The following is a 17,523-nucleotide window of genomic DNA, read 5'->3' as shown; positions in this document are numbered from 1 at the left end:
AAGCTCCCATTTCAAGCTATCATAGGTTGACTTCCTTCAGGTTTGGAAGGACTCAGCTTTAACCTGACTACATCCAGTCTGAGTCCCTTGGTGTGGTCCCTTTCTGCAATAGTTATATTGTTTCTGAATTGCTTATTCCTGCCTACCACCTTATCTTTGCTTCAACAGCACAGGGCTGCATTTGACCCTCTTTTGAGGACCCCTTTCTTCCTGAGTAGCTGTTAGTTTATCTATTCATTTATTTATTTGTTCTTTTGCTTTCCCCTTTTTCCTTCCTTCTTCTTTCCTTCCTTTTTTATTTCCTTTCTTCATCAATTATCTGTACACAGATACTGTGAAGAGTGAAAACATACACAAGACATGCTTAAAAGGTATTCTGACTTAGAGATTCTCATTCATAATATAATTACACTCATCAGCCAAGCAAATTCACCAAATATCTGAATCTGGTCAACATAGATTCGGATTTCAAGATATTTGTATTATAGTAAATCTAGGCATTGACAGCATCAAACATATTCTTCCAGAGTGAAAAGTCCTAACAAATTAAGCTCTTTGGCTTGTAATGAATACAGACAAAGACAAGGAAGGGGAAGGGGGAAACTGAGTTTAGGGATTTTGTGGGCTGCTGCTAGGGAGTTAAAGAAATTCTTGGAAATCAGAAGGGGACAAATTTAGGGGAAAAAGCAGAGAAAAATTCTCTGATTAAAAGAATGTTCTAAGACATTGAAGTATTGGCAGAAGAACAGACGAATAGATAAATGGAATGGAAAAGAGAGGCTAGAAATAGACTCAGACAAATATAGTCAACTGATCTTTGATAAAGGAGCAAATGCAATTCAATGGAAAAAGGATGGTCTTTTCAATAAATGATGTTGGAACGTCTGGACATCCACATACAAAAAAGAGAAAAATGAATCTAGACCTAGAGCTTATGCCTTTCACAAAACTTACTCAAAATGGAATAGACTATATGATACAAACTATAAAACTAGAAGATCACATAGGAGAAAATCTAGGTGACCTTGGATTTGGCATGAATTCTTAGATACCACACCAAAAGCATAAAAGAAAAAAAGGGTAAGTTGTACATCATTAAAATTAGAAACTTCTGTGCAAAACACCACTGTTTAAGGAAAAAAAAAATAAGCCACAGACTGGTAGCAAATCTTTGCAAAACACATAGAAAAGGACTGTTATCAAAAATATACAAAGAACTCTAAAAACTTACCAATAAGGAAACAAGCAAATCAATTTTTAAAAATCTAAACAGACAGCTCACCAAAGAAGACATACATATGGCAAATGGGCGTATGAAAGGATTCTCAATATATTAATTATTAAGGAATTTCAAATTAAAACAGCAATGAAATATTACTACCTGACTATTAGAATGGCCCGAATCGAAAACACTTGACAATACCAAATGCTAGTGAAGATGTGGAGCAATAGGAACACTCATTCATTCCTGGTGGGATTGCAAAATGGTACAGCCATGTGAAAGACCATTTCTTACAAAATTAAGCATACAAATAACCCCATTAAAAAGTAGCAAAAGACCCGAACATACACTTCTCAAAAAAAGACATTCGAGTGGTCAAAAAACATGAAAAAATGCTCAACATCACTAATCATCAGAGAAATGCAAATCAAAACCACAATGAGACACCATCTCCCACCAGTCAGAATGGCTATTTTTAAAAAGTCAAATAACAACAGATGCTGGCAAGGCTGAAGAAAAGGGAATACATTGTTGGTGGGAATGTAAATTAGTTCAACCAGTGTGGAAAGCAGTTTGGAGATTTCTTAAAGAATTTAAAACAGAAGTACTATTCAACTCAGCAATCCCATTACTGGGTATACATAAAAATACAAAAAATTAGCCAGGTGTGGTGGCAGGCGCCTGTAGTCCCAGCTACTCAGGAGGCTGAGGCAGGAGAATGGTGTGAACCCGGGAGGCAGAGCTTGCAGTGAGCCGAGATGGCGCCACTGCACTCCAGCCTGGGCGACAGAGCAAGACTCCGTCTCAAAAAAAAAAAAAAAAATCTTCCTATCAAAAAGATACATGCACTTGTATGTTCGTTGCTACACTAGTCACAATAGCAAAGACATGGAATCAACCTAGGTGTCTATCAGCAGAGGATTGCATAAAGAAAATGAGGTACATACACACCATGGGATACTATGCAACCATAAAAAAGTATGAAATCATGTCCTTTGCACCAATATGGATGCAGCTGGAGACAATCGTCATAAGCAAATTAACACAGGAACAGAAAACCAAATACCACATGTTCTCACTTATAAGCAAGAGCTAAACACTGGGTGCTCATGGATCTAAATATGGTAACAACAGAAACTGGCAACTATGGCCGGGCATGGTGGCTCATGCCTGTAATCCCAGCACTTTGGGAGGCCAAGGCAGGCGGATCACAAGGTCAGGAGTTCGAGACCAGCCTGGCCAATATGGTGAAACCCCATCTCTACTAAAAATACAAAAATTAGCTTGGTATGGTGGTACGTGCCTGTAGTCCCAGCTACTCAGGAGGCTGAGGCAGGAGAATTGCTTGAACCTGGGAGGCAGAAGTTGCAGTGAGCCGAGACCGCCCTGCTGCACTCCAGCCTGGGGGACAGAGCGAGACTCCGTCTCAAAAAAAAAAAAAAAAAACAAACCTTTTTAATTGATTAATACCCATGCTAAACAAAGTCCCCAGTTCTGGAATATTTTATTTGAAGCACTAATACTTTCATTCAAACCAGATTTTAAGGTCCTCCTTCCTTAGGATTGTCAATATTCATATTTTAAATAAAATCTTCATTTGGCAAATTAAAACCATTGCCTCCTGGAAAATGAGTTAATGGTGTTACAGGGATCCATCCAGGTGCCATGTAAGGGGAAAATCTCTTTATGCTTCAGACCCCAACAGAAGTGACTCTTCCCAACAAAGATGTATTAATAGTTAAAAATAGGGCGGGCTCGGTGGCTCATGCCTGTAATCCCAGCATTTTGGGAGGCCGAGACAGACGGATCACCTGAGGTCAGCAGTTCAAGACCAGCCTGGACAACATGGTGAAACCCTGTCTCTACTAAAAATGCAAAAACTAACTGGGACACGGTGGTGCACACCTGTAATCCCAGCTACTTAGAAGGCTGAGGCAAGAGAATGGCTTGAACCCAGAAGATGGAGGTTGTGGTGAGCCAAGACTGCACCATTGCACTCCAGACTGGGCAACAGCCAAACAAAACTCCTTCTCAAACACACACACACACACACACACACACACACACACACACACACGAAGTTCTCAGCACAGGAAGGCATGCTGGAGAGAAGCAAAGACTTGCCTGGTACAACTGAGGAACTTAGATTCAATTCCTAAAGTAAATGTTCATATTTCCAGATGTCAAGACTAAAAACTGTCTGCAAATCCAAATCCATAATCTCTCATCTGAAACCCTTGAAGCAGTTGTGTTTCAGAAATCAGAATTTTCAGGATTTTAGAAAGGACACTATGAAAACCCAACTAACGTGGAACACCGCTTGCAGGACGTGTAGCAACGTCTCATATAAAACAAATTAAAACTTCCGCCACCAATTATTAGTAATGTCCTATATGAAGGGGTAAGGAGTGTGACTAGCCTCTCTCTGACTCAAGCATGGTTGTACAGGCAAATCAGAGCAGGAGAGGGCAGTTTCGCCACCAAATGAGATTCATTTTCAGAGTTCTTGGACTTTGGAATTGTGGATAATAGACTGTTAGTTGCTATAGTAAAGAGATCTAACACAAGAAAATGATACGTTAGTGTAGCGGAGGGTAGGAAACAAGAATATGGGAAAGAGGAAAATATTAGCAGACTCTGAAAGAGGACAACAGACCACACAGGCAAACTAATCATTTTCTTAACCACAGTGGCTGAAGGTCTTCGTGACATGGAACTGGAAGTTGGTTTCTGAAAAAACTGCATTTCTTTAAAATTACTCTGTAACAGGAAGAAAAGCAGCCCTCTCCCACACATTTGAGGACCTGAGAATGATAGATGCCCACCCCAACTCTCTTTCTTTTAGAAAGCTTACCTGAAAAACTGTCTAAAAATTCAATACAACACCAAAACTAGAAAGAACAAACTTTTTATTTTAGAGCCTTTGATAGGCTTAGGAATGAGCATTACTAGGGGCTTTGTTCTTTAATATATTCCAAGGCACCGTCGGAAAAAAGCAAAGGGAACAAAGGCAAGTGCCTCCGTTTTTGATCCTTTACTTAACTGTATTTTTTGGCTGGAGCAAGCATCCTGAGTATTTTGCAGATAGAAAAAGGTATATGAATGTATTATACTGGCATTTGTGTGAGAATCAATGTTTGTCCTGGGGAGCGTACTCTGTGTGTGTGTGTGTGTGTGTGTGTGTGTGTGTGTCTAATTGATATATGTACTAGTTACCCATTGGAAGTTCTGAAAGGATGAAGAAACATGTTTGTGTCTGCAGTTGCCATGGAGACCACAAAGGGGAGTCAACTTGAAGTGGCAAAGGTGAAAATGGACTGTTCTTTGATGCTGAGAGTTGCAAGGGCCCCTTGGTTTGAGCTGCTCAAATTCCAATATCCCAGCTCCACTCCTCACTGGTGCTGCTGAAGACTGAGTAAGTTAGACTTAGGAAACCTCGTGCTGAGGATTACCACATCCCACAAGCAACTCAAGATGGTGATGGGGTTCAGGACATGCTACCTCAAAATATGGCATCTTGGTTGGCATTTGAGGAAACAGCAGAAGCAAGATGGTTACTGTGATCTTCTCCTGCCCTTCCCCTCTAAAGACAGGCCATGAAAGAATTCTCTGGCCTTCCACTGAAGTAGGTCATAATGCCCTCATGTGCCATATACCTGTTTCAAAAGTAAAGTAGAGGTTCCTCTTCAAAGACTTTCCTCCCTAATTAGGAATAAATAGTAACCTCTCTAAGAATCAAAATTTATTCAAAGACCCATGCTAACATTCTTAAATATCTGCTAGCCATAATAAAGAAATCAATGTACTTTATATTCTCAGCTCCCACAATGTAGCCTAAATATTTGCCCTGGCATGCTTATACTGTTCCAAGCAAGCATTAGGTCATAGCCTGTTCCTCTTCCTTATTCAAAAGTGTTTTTACCTTTCTCAGCATTCCACAAGTTACTTCCTCCTTCCTTTGTTCTTCTCTACCTTTGCCTCTTTTAAAAAGTTCTAAGTTGCTAGCTGAACGGGACAAATACAGAACGTGAGGTCCCGTTCCAGCCAGTGGAAACCGGACGCAGCAGTAGGGTGGACGCGTCAGGTTATAAATGAGCCTGTCTCCTTTGTTCAGTGTACTCTCGTGGCAAAACTGCTGGCGAGTGTACCCTTTCTGCAGGCAGTAAAAATGGCCTTACTAAATAAATTAATGTTCAAGTGGTATTTCTTTACGGCATGGGGAACAAGTATTTCAAACACCTGGAAGAAAGGAATGTCACACTGGGGCACACCGAAGAATCTGAACAACCAGGCCTTGCTAAGTTCTCCCTAGTTTATTACCATTACATCATTTCCTTTTGAAAGTTGCACATACCAGGATGAAAGCACTTTCGTCAGACCCAGACAAAATAGAACTGAGAAGGCCTGAAGGAGCAGAGGCTCATGCTACGTGTCTGAGAAAAGAACTGTTTCCAAGGGCTCTCTAAAAACCCTTCATGCATCTTTTGCTTTGATAAGGCTCATCACTAGACATCCTTTAGGACTGCAGTAATTCGGGTAAGACGCACTCGGAAGAACACTTGCTGAGTAATGGCATCTCCGCCAACGAACTGACAACAACTCTGGCTTTGACCCTCCAGAACTAATAAACTCTGCTTCTAAGCAGCTTGTTTAACTTTCTTTTTGCTAATAAAACTTCTGCTTTACCCTTCTCTCACAGAATGCACTGGTGGCTTGCATTTACTTCATGCATCCTAGATTATAATCCTTATTTCTATTCCCGACTATTCTCAACATATTTAGAGAGAATTTTTTCTAGTGTCTTTCTTTTTCAGGTTGACACTTTTGTCCCCTAATCTTATTTCTCCACAACTGTCCACCTTTTCATCCAATTTAATATAAAAATACAGAAACTTCCCTGTTTCTTTGGGTCACATTTCTTGAGGGTTCCCACATAAATAAATTTGTGTGCTTTTCTCCTGTTAATTTATCTTTTATTACAGGTGCCTCAGCCATGAACTTAGCAATGGGTGAGAAATCTTTTCTCCCCTACAATGGCAAGGTGGGAGTTGATGGGGAGGGGTGGCAACCTAGAGCCAAATTATCAGCCTCTATCAGGATTTACAAAAAAAAAAGGGGGGGTAGGCTTCTAAGAAGACTCTCTCAGAGAAAGTTGTGAACTGGAAGACAGGGGAGGGAGGCTAGGATTTGAGGAGTTGCACAAGGTGGACCACTTTTGAGAGATTAAATTTTTGTGCTTTTCATTTGGACTACAGGGAAAATTAAATGAAGCTATTACTGATGTGGGAGGAATAGCTTCCTGTAACAGGAGACTGTGGCTTCCTATAACAGGAGACTATCACAGTTACCAGCAGGTATGTGAACAGTGGCCCACTGCAGAGTTGGGAGCAGAAATGAATCAAATTTCCTCATTTCCTATTATTCTGGAGCAGTGCTTCTCAAAATGTAACGTGCATATGAATCACCTGAAGATGTTATTGTTGAAATGCAGTAGATCTGGGGTAGGGCCTGAGTTTGCATTTCCAACAAGGCCCCAGATGATGCCAGAGCTGCTGCTCCTCCAAGCACACTTTGAGTACACTCAGACAATGACCACTGAACAAGGGAAGGCAGCCAACTCCGGATACAAGTAGGGGAAGCAGCATGTTGGGTACCTAATATTTATCCATTGTTGTATGGTGAGATAATTATGGTTCTTTGATCTCAAAAAGCCCGTCATTATCTTAAAAAAAGGCTAAATTAATGATGCCTCTAAGATATTACTATAGATTGTTATTTGGAGCAGGGACTCATTTGACTATTTTCTTTGAGATTTAGTCTCCCAAAGTGGACAAAAATTTCTCTAACTAGTTGCTGGCAGTGTTTACTAATCATTGCATTAACAGAGGCAACAATGGTCAGAAATTATTACTGGGATATTGAAACCACCTTGCAAACATTGTGACACTGAGAGAAGTCTCGCATGGCTGACTCCATCTTGCTTCTAAGCCTCATAGGCTGGCTGTCCTCACTCATTCCTGGGCATAGGCCCATCAGACCATGGGAGGAATTTAGTTTAGTTTAACTTGGAAGCAAAGTACCTCCCTAAAGTTGACCCCCTCCCTGTTCAGGGACTGAAACCACATTTGTAAGACTAATAAAAGATCACAAGATTAAGATGATGGGAGGAGCCCAAATTCTGCTACACTATAGGCATAGTTAAATGCTAACCAACCATTATTCCCTGGCTTGCTTTTCTAGAATCCCTTACTGCTCAGGAGTCATAAAGCTGGAGGTCACAAGATTTGTAACTTTCCCAAGTGCTCCTATAGATGACATCACTATTGTCAAACCTAAGATTGGTCTTTGAGATATTTTTTAGACTTTTGCATTCTGATGACCAACTGACTCCACCTGGACTCATACGAAGGAACTGACTCAACTGGTGACTCCCACCCAGAAACTGACTCAGTACGCCAAAACCATTTGGGCACTCCTATGATTTCATTCCCAGCCAATCTGGAGCATCCATTCCCTACCCCCCTGCCCACCAAATTATACTTACAAACTGTAGCCTCCAGGCTCTCAGGGAGGCGGATTTGAGAATTAATCTCCTGGCCGGGCGCGGTGGCTCAAGCCTGTAATCCCAGCACTTTGGGAGGCCGAGGCGGGCGGATCAGAAGGTCAGGAGATCGAGACCACAGTGAAACCCCGTCTCTACTAAAAATACAAAAAATTAGCCGGGCGCGGTGGCGGGTGCCTGTAGTCCCAGCTACTCAGGAGGCTGAGGCAGGAGAATGGCGGGAACCCGGGAGGCGGAGCTTGCAGTGAGCCGAGATCGCGCCACTGCACTCCAGCCTGGGCAACAGCGTGAGACTCTGCCTCAAAAAAAAAAAAAAAAAGAGAATTAATCTCCTGTTGTTCTGCTTGGCTGGCCCTATGATAATCAAACATTTTCTCTGCTGCAATACCACTGTCTCAGTGAATTGGCTTTATATGTGAAGTGGGTTAGATGAACCCATCAGGTGATTACGATATTTGTAATTCCTAATAAAAACTACAAGAAGGTTAGAATTTTCTGGGATGAGCCAAATTAAGAAAAAAGAAAAAAAGAAATTCCAAATTATAGGGATTATCAGACAACATTAGCAGAGATTTTCATCATGTTACTATTATCCTAAAAACATCACCTGGATTGCAGCCTTGTGAAGGCATGAGAAGAGAACCCAGTGAAACTGTGCCTGGACTTCTGGCCTATAGTGACTGTGAGATAATAAAATGGGTGTTTTTCTAAGTCATTAAATTTGTGGTAATTTGTTGCAAAACAATTCTATGAAGCAATAGAAAGCTACTATATTTACTGAACTTTTTTTCCTACCAATTCTAATCTGTTAAGCCTACTGAATGAATTTTTAATTTCGACTGTTGTACTTTTTTATTCTATAATTTTTCTTTAGTTCTTTATTATAGTTTCCATTTCTCTGATTATTCATTAAAATCATATTTTCTTTAAGTCCTTGGTATGTTTATGTTTATAACAGCTTTTTAAAAGTGTGTATTTGTTAAATCCAATGTCTGAGCTATCTCAGCATCTGTTCAACTTTCTTTTCTTAGCTCTTGCTCTTCTTTGCATGTCTGTTAATTTTTTTTATTGTTTAGTAGACATTGTTGGTGATACATTTTATAGATTCTGAATTTCAATATGTCATTCTCTAAATAATGTTAAGCTACGCTTTTAAGCTGTTAATGATGGTTGATCACTTTCAAGTTGCATGGGCTTCCTCAGGGAAAATCTGTGGAAGCCCCAAGATATTTACTAAGCTCACAGAAATCAAATTCCAATCTCTGTTTACCCAGTAGATTTTGACAAGGCTTTGTTTTAGAGGCTTTTTTTTTTAGAGTGATCTAGAATAGGCCTTGCTCCAGGACATAATCCTCATCCCTAAGGCATGGCCTTTATAAATTCCTGGGATATTAATGAGGTCACTCTACTCTGGCTGGAACTCAGTTTCAATGTCTGTCAGCACTATTCGATTTCTCATATTGTTCCAAACTCAACTGTACAGCAGCAACTCTCTGGTAAGACTCCCAAAGGTTCAGTCTGTGCCTGTACAACCCAGTCCTCAGATAAAAACACAGAGATCCCACAAACACATACCTGCACCCCCCATTTTGCACAGATGCCTCCTTCCCCATTCCCAGGCCTACCAATTCCAGGCATCTTGGCAGCCCAAACTCTGATCTCTGCCTCCTTAGCTCAAAAAGACCACTCATCTTGGCAAAGGCTCCACCTCCCTATGCCATAGCCTGGAAATCACCCCCAGACAGAGATTCTAGATGAATACAGAGCTTATCTTATGAGTTTTTCTTATTTCAGTGATCACAGTCTTCTACCTGTTACCCAATTTATAAAACTGTTGCCTCATATGATTTTATTGTTTTCATTCAGCAAGAGGCCTAGTCTGGTACTAGGTACTCAGACATGGCTAGAAGCAGAAATCTTTTTTCATCCCTTTTTAAAAACTGTGGCAAGAACACAACATGAAAGTTATCTTTTTAACACATTTTTAAGTGTACAATATAGCATTGTTAACTATAGGCACGAGGTTGTACAGTAGAGCTCTGGAATTTATTCATCTTGCATAATCCAGGCTTTATGCAGATCGATTAGCCACTCGTAATGATCCCTTTCTTCCAGCCCCTGGCAACCACTATTCTACTGCCTGCTCCTGTGAGTCTGACTACTTTAGCTACCTCATGTAAGTGAAATCATGCAGGATTTATCCTTCTATAACTTAGCATAACGTTTTTAAGGTTTATTCATATTGTTGTATATTACGGGATTTCCTTCCCTTTTTCAAGGCTGAGTAATATTCCATTGAATGTATATACCACATCTTTTAAATCCATTAACCTATCCGTGGACTCTTATGTTGGTCCCACACCTTGGCTATTATGAATAATGCTGCAATGAAGATGGGAGTGCTAATGTCTCTTCAAGATCCTGATTTCTATTCTTTTGGATAAATGCTGAGAAGTGAGATTGCTGGATCATACAGTTGTTCTATTTTTAATTTGTTGAGGAAAATGATTTCATCGATATTACACCAAAATCACAGGCAACAATCATAAAAATAAGCAAGCAGGACAACATCAAACTGAAAAGCTTCTGTACAGCAAAAGACACAACAGAGTAAAAGGCAACCTGTGCAATGGGAGAAAATATTTGCAAACCATATATCAGATAAAGAGTTAATTTCCAAAATATATAAAGAACTATGACTCACTCACAAGAAAACTAATAACTCATTTTTTTAAATGGGCTAAAGACTTAAATAGACGTTTTCTTTCATCCTTCCTTTTAAAATGATTGTTTTTATTATCAATTTTAACATTGAAAAAGCTCTTGTTTTCCAACTTTTCATAGCCTATGATGCAAAGGCTCATCAAGTGTTTTAAACTTGGAATAGGTTTTTTGTATATAAAATCAGAGTGTATATATGCAACAAAAAATGCTGGAAAGCACTATTACTGCTTTGTCGTTTCTTTAAAGTATCATTATGACACGTGTACCATTATAAAGTATTTCTCAGGCTGGTATATATTACATAAAAATCTTATCTTTTGATACAGTCTGAGTGGCCAGATCAAGGTCACTTTAACTCATTGCTATTTCTTAATCCTGCAATGAGCAATGGGTGGTAAGAAAGGGAAGGAAAGATGGTTAGGTAGTCTGCCAACATACTGGTCCTCAGATGAGGGGAAAGGGAGGTAGAAGTATGGGGCTAAGGAAGAAGGTGACCCAGTGGCTGCCAGCGTGCCAGCCAAATGCACCAATGAGAGCCAAAGTGGACAAACAGAAGCTTGGGTCCTCTGATGCCCCAGGAGGAAGGGAGGAAAAGAACATGATTTTCGTCCCTGATGCCAGCCAAATGTGACATCCAAGTTGAGCATATCCTTCCCAAGTTCAGGAGTCCATGTAAATCAGGGATATTAAACTAAGGACTGACGATTACTACTGTCACAACAGCACTTATATGTCAAAACAGGCGTATCTTCACTAATGTGCTTTTTAATGTTTTCTTTTAAAACACTTGTTACATTAAGAATTGACACCAGGCGGGCATGGTGGCTCACACCTGTAATCCCAACACTTTGGGAGGTCAAGGCAGAAGGATTGCTTGAGCCCAGGAGTTCAAGACCACAATGTGTAACACAGTGAGAGCCCGACTCTACAAAAAATTTAAAAATTAGCCAGGTGCGGTGTTGAGAGCCTGCAGTCCCAGCTACTTGGGAAGCTGAAGCAGGAGGATTGCTTGAGCCCAGGAGTTCGAGGCTGCAGTTAGCTATGATCTGGCCACTGCACTCCAGCTTAGAGACAGAGCAAGAATTTAAAAAAATAAAACAAGTAAACAATAAAGAATTGACACCAACATAAACCTATGATGCCATAATAATCATAAAATTCAAATATCGGCAAATGTCACTCTGTAACATAAAATTCAAATATCAGCAAATGTCACTCTGTAACTGAAGATTTAAACAAAATTAGCTGAAACATTCCTACCTACAAAGTGTAGGAGATCTAATGCTGTCTAAAGATTTCTGCAGCTTTCCCAGGGTTTACCTTCTCATGTGCAATTCTGGCTCATGGTTTCTGCTCTGGCAGGACTTACGAATCTCAGTGAGGTGTCACCTCTTATATACCAAACTAGATGTCAAATTCAACTGCTTGTCCTTGGTTTACACACACACATGCGTGCACACACACACACATGAACTCATGCAAGGCATTCATGTGTATAGCAGAGTTTACTGAGGTTTGGAGTTGACAGAGGCATGCACAATTCTGCATTTCCAACAACTTGAAAATTAGAGGAAGCCTGTGTTTAGATTTCCTTTGGCTACCTTGCCATGTTGTTCGTGGCCTGCATACCTCCAACACCATCCTCCTCCCAGAGGAACACTTCCTCAGAAAATCCACAGAAATTTAATTTCCTCAGTTTATTATGTAAAGCAATTAAACTCAACCATGCTCTTTAGTGATATCAAGGGGAAAAAAGCAGTTCCCAACCTAAGAAATGGAAGAACTGTGTATTCTGCACCTTTTGTAGCTTGAATAAAATAATTACAGGCAATAACCTGTTTAAAATATCACTGTATTGGCCCCATTTGATCTTTTCACGTTGATTGGCCTAATCAGCACCTCAGTCAGAGGATGAAACTTTGTTATTCCAATTAGTAGCACCACAGATGTATCTTCGTCATTTGCTTGTAGATGGTTTTTCTTTCTTGACTGGTAGATAGCTGCCTAGCATCTCAGACCACCTTACTGCAGACTTTTTTCAAACCACGGATAGGGTCATGATGAAATGACCTACAAATGTAGGAAATGAAACTGCAAACTATTCTTATATTAAAAAACATTAGCTGCCTATGCAATTATTCTCTTTCCTATTTCACCCCTTTATTATCAGTCTCTCTGTCTTATTATTTCTCTCTTTTTCTCTCTCCCTCCCATTTTCACTTTACAGGTTCCATTGACACTAGCAAATTAATAAATTCTGATACAAACTCAATATCTAATTTGTCTAAGGACAATGAACTCTTCTAAATAAATGATCAAAAGGCACATGGAAAGATGCTCAACATAATTATTCATGTAAGAAATGTAAATGAAATCCACTCTAAATTACTACTCCATACCTATTAGAATGGCTAAAACTTAGACTTGACCATACCAAGTGCTGATGAAAATATGGAGGAATTCAAACTCTCATCTACTACTGGTGGTGATATAAAATGGCACAGCTACTTTGGAAAACACCAACAATTCCTAACATGGCTAAGCTTATACTTACTATATTATGCAGCAACTCCGCTCCCAGCAATTTGTCCAAGAGAAATGAAAACACATGTCTACACAAAACTTGTACACAAAAGTTCATAGCTGTTAGCTATGTACATTGTGATAACCTAAATCTGGAAATGACCTAAATGCTCAACTATAGGTAAATGAATAAATTGTAGTATATCCAAAAAGTAGAATACTATGTAATAAGAAGAAACAAACTATTGATACGGACTGCAACATGGGTAAATTGCAATGTAATTATGCTGAATGAAGGAAGCCAGACAAAAAAAAAAAGAGTAGATGCTTAAAATTCCATGTACGTAAGGTTATAGGAAGTGCAAACTAATGCATAATGATAGAAAGCAGATGAATGGTTGAGGAGAAACAACAAAGAAACAGGGAACTCTCGGTGGGTGGGTGGGTGGGTGGGTAAAAGATATGTTCATTATCTTGATTCTGGTGGTAGCTTCACAGGTGCACACATATATTAAAACTTATCGAATTGTAGATGTGAAATATGTGCAGCATACTACATGCCAACTAGTCATCAGTAGAGCTGTTAAAGATCTTGGCTATCCTCCGTAATCATTCCCTAAATGACAATAAGAGAATGTTCTATGGAAAAGAACTACCTATGTTTTCATCTTTGTTTCATTTTCTAAATACATTTGATATTGTGATAAAATGTGAATTATGGGTGATTTTTATTATTTTTAAATGAGTAAGTTTTAAAAATACCTATGAAATGCTATAATATACATTTATTTTTATTGGAATAGGTATTGGGCTCTGTAAGAGTTCTCAGGAAGTTTAGAAAATGACTCTTGTTATGAGTTAGATTGTGTCCTCCCAAAATTCCTATGTTGAAGTCCAGACCCCAGTACCTCAGAATGTGACCTTATTTGGAAACAGGATCTTTATAGAGGTAATCAAGTTAACATGAAGTCATTAGGTTGGGCCCTAATCTAATAAGACTGCTGTCCTCATACAAATGAGAAATTTGGAGACAGGCACAGATACAAGAAGCTGTGCGAACATGAAGACAAGTCAAGGCGAGAGGCCCGAAGCAGATTCTCCCTCACAGTCCTCAGGGGGAGCAACCCTGCAACACCTTGATCTTGACCTTCCAGCCTCCAGAATGGTGAGATAATGAATTTTGGTTCCTAAGCTATCGAGTTTGTGACACTTTGTTACAGCAGCCCTAACAAACTCATACAACACCACTGTGTAGCAGAGAGACAACATTCTCACCTGGAACTCAGGATCAGCTCTGGCATTTTTGAAAGAACCCATGAGGAAATTATCACTTGGACCACTCAGTAAGAAGCTAATTGCAGCAAAAATAAATATGTATGGCTTGAGAGGATTAATAATTCCTTAACTAAGTTACAAGGAAAAGAATGTCGGTGAACAGCAGTGATCCTCTGGTTCCTGTTACAAGTTTCTTAAGAGGCGACCGGGGAGAGTCACTGGAAAGAAGCTTGGGACTGAAAGGCTGCAGCTGACAGAACTTTACTTATGAAGAAACATACTTTTTTAAAAAAGTTATCATTATTATTTTGAGAGTCACAGTTTTACTCTGTCACCCAGGCTGGAATGCAGTGGCACGATCTCTGCTCACTGCAACCTCTACCTCCCAGGTTCAAGTAATTCTCCCACCTCAGCCTCCCAAGTAGCTGGGATCACAGGCATGCACCACCACACCCAGCTAATTTTTGTATTATTAGTAGAGTTAGAGTTTCATCATGTTGGCCAGGCTGGTTTCGAACTCCTGACCTTAAGTGATCCGCCCACCTCGGCCTCCCAAAGTGCTGGGATTACAGGCGTGAGCCACTGCGCCTAGCCAGAAAGTTTTTTTTTTTTTTTTTTTTTTTTTTTTTTGAGACGGAGTCTCTGTCACCCAGGCTGGAGTGCAGTGGCGCAATCTCGGCTCACTGCAACCTCTGCCCCTCCAGGTTTAAGCAATTCTCTGCCTCAGCCTCCGGAGTAGCTGGGATTACAGGCACATGCCACCACGCCCAGCTAATTTTTTTGTATTTTTAGTAGAGACAGGGTTTCACCATCTTGGCCAGGCTGGTCTTGAACTCCTGACCTTGTGATCCACCCGCCTCAGCCTCCCAAAGTGCTGGGATCAGAAAGTTATTTTTTTAATGTGAATGTAAATGTTAGTTGACAGGTAATACTAGATAACAGTTTGAATGTGCTTGTTCTCCTGCGTATTTCAGATATTATATTATTTTTTAATAAATAGTTTAACTTATAGTGATCTTAAAAAGCTGCTATTGAACACCACTCATTATCAAAAATTAGATATTACATTTATAACCAAGAAAAGTCAGAGAAATAAAAATAAGATCAGAAGTTACAAATACAGCACTTACGCCCATGACTTTATTCATTTTGCTCATTAATGTTTAAAATAGTTAAAATTAAAAAATGGTTAGAAATAGTTAAAATACAAATTCAACATGGGTGAGAATAATAATCACCTCATAAATGGAGAGCTTCACAGTAGCTGACTTTTAAGAGCAATGCTCTCCTGTTTTTAATCCCACTTTCAGGGGTGCCTGAGAGCTATATGAATGCTAATTGTGACTCTCATGGAAACAAGAAATTCAGCCTCCTGACAATGTTTTTTTTTTTTTACCAGAAAAAATCTATCAGGTAGCTCAAAACAACAGCCATTAAATTGATGAAACACGTAATGTAACCTTTCTCCAATAAATTTCTATGAATCTAATTTTCTCGTATCATAGTCAATGACTTTTATTTGAAAAATGCAACAGAACATTTCCAAGTACCGGCCGTTTCTACCCAATCCCAGACAGCTGCTATCTGTTCTTGAAATATTGCTCTGAAAGTGAACAAGTGAAACTAGAATACATCCAGACCCTTCTCTTAATCAATTACTCCCCATGCTCCTAAGAATATTTTTAAAGGAAAGAAAGTGAAGGTTTCTCATCTCTTCCAGTCATCCCCAGAAGCCAGTGTAGTTCTTGTCCAACCTGGGTTTTTCAAGAAGTCTGAATGTCATAAAATGTGATGGCTCTCAGGACAGACTCATACCCAAATCTCTTCCTACGTGGGTCTGCTATTGGTGATTGAATTCTCCACTGTTAAAGAAAAATGACTTTGCTTAAAGTACTGTCCTTTTTTTAAATGTAAAAAGATCCCAAGAAAACTAAAACTAAACAAAGGTCTATATTTAATGCCTCAGTTGATAAACGATAGCTGACAGAAGATATTGATTGTATGTAAATACACAAATGATACTTTATATCCGGCTAGAGCAGGGTTTCTCAATCTTACTGCTGTTGGAGCTAGATAAGTCCTTGTGCTGAAGTTGGGGATCTGCGCAGGAGGCTGTCCTGGGCATTGTTAAATATTTAGAAGCATCTCTGGACTCTAAACACTAGATACCAGTAGCAACTCCTCAGTTGTGACAACCAAAAATGTCTCCGGACAATTTTAAATGCCCCCTGGGAGCAAAACTTGATTGAGAACCACTGGACTACAGCTTTATATATAATGAGGCTACTAATACATGCAGTAACCCAGAGGAATCTCAAAACCATTAGGATAAGTGAAAGAAGCCTTGCCTGAAAGAGTACTATTGTATGATTCCATTTATATGAAGTTCTAGAACAGCCAAAACTAGGCTATAGGGGAAAAAAATGGAACAGTGGTTGTCTATAGGTGAGTGGGTACAGGGGCTCATGGGATGAGATATGATGGGATTTTCTGGGATGATGATAATGCTTTATAGCTCAGAAGGAATTTGGGTTACATGTGCATGCATTTACCAAAAGTCAGCAAATATACACTTTAAGATTTGTGCATTTTATTTTATCTAAAGGAAAAAATAACACTAAAAAAAGTTGAACTAATGACATGGATGCTGAAGTATTTAGGGGGAAATATACTGATGTGTTCAATTTACTTTGCAATATATTAAAAAAAGTGACTTGGTGGATGAACAGAGGATGGATAGAGAGATATGTGATAAAGTAAAATGTTAATGGTAGAACCTTTGTATACAGTGGTATATGGTACACAATTTTTTAAAGTTGTTTAAATGTTTAAAATTTTTTCGTAGTAAAACACTGAGGAAAAAAAATTATGTGGCTAGGAAGTAGTGTTCAAGTTCCTAAGTCAGCAGCTTTATAAATATTTGTGCTGATAAAGCCAGCACTTTGCTCCCTCACTTCATCCACGTCTTCATTCAAACACCACCTTTTCAGTTATCTCTGACCCCCTTCTGTAAAATAATGCCACAATCCCCTGCCAAGTCCCCAACTTTGTCTTCTGCATCATCTTTCTTTATAGCACTTACCATAGCCTGACACATATTTATTTCCTATTTATCTCCTTCTGCCAGGACATAAACTCAACATGATCAGATTCATTGTCTGTTTTACACACTGTGGACTCCCCAAGGTCTAAAACCATGTTTGGTACACAGTAGAAG

This window comes from Macaca thibetana, chromosome 18 (genome assembly GCF_024542745.1).
Source record: "Macaca thibetana thibetana isolate TM-01 chromosome 18, ASM2454274v1, whole genome shotgun sequence".
NCBI classification, from domain to species: Eukaryota; Metazoa; Chordata; class Mammalia; order Primates; family Cercopithecidae; genus Macaca; species Macaca thibetana.
This window is presented reverse-complemented; position numbering follows the sequence as displayed.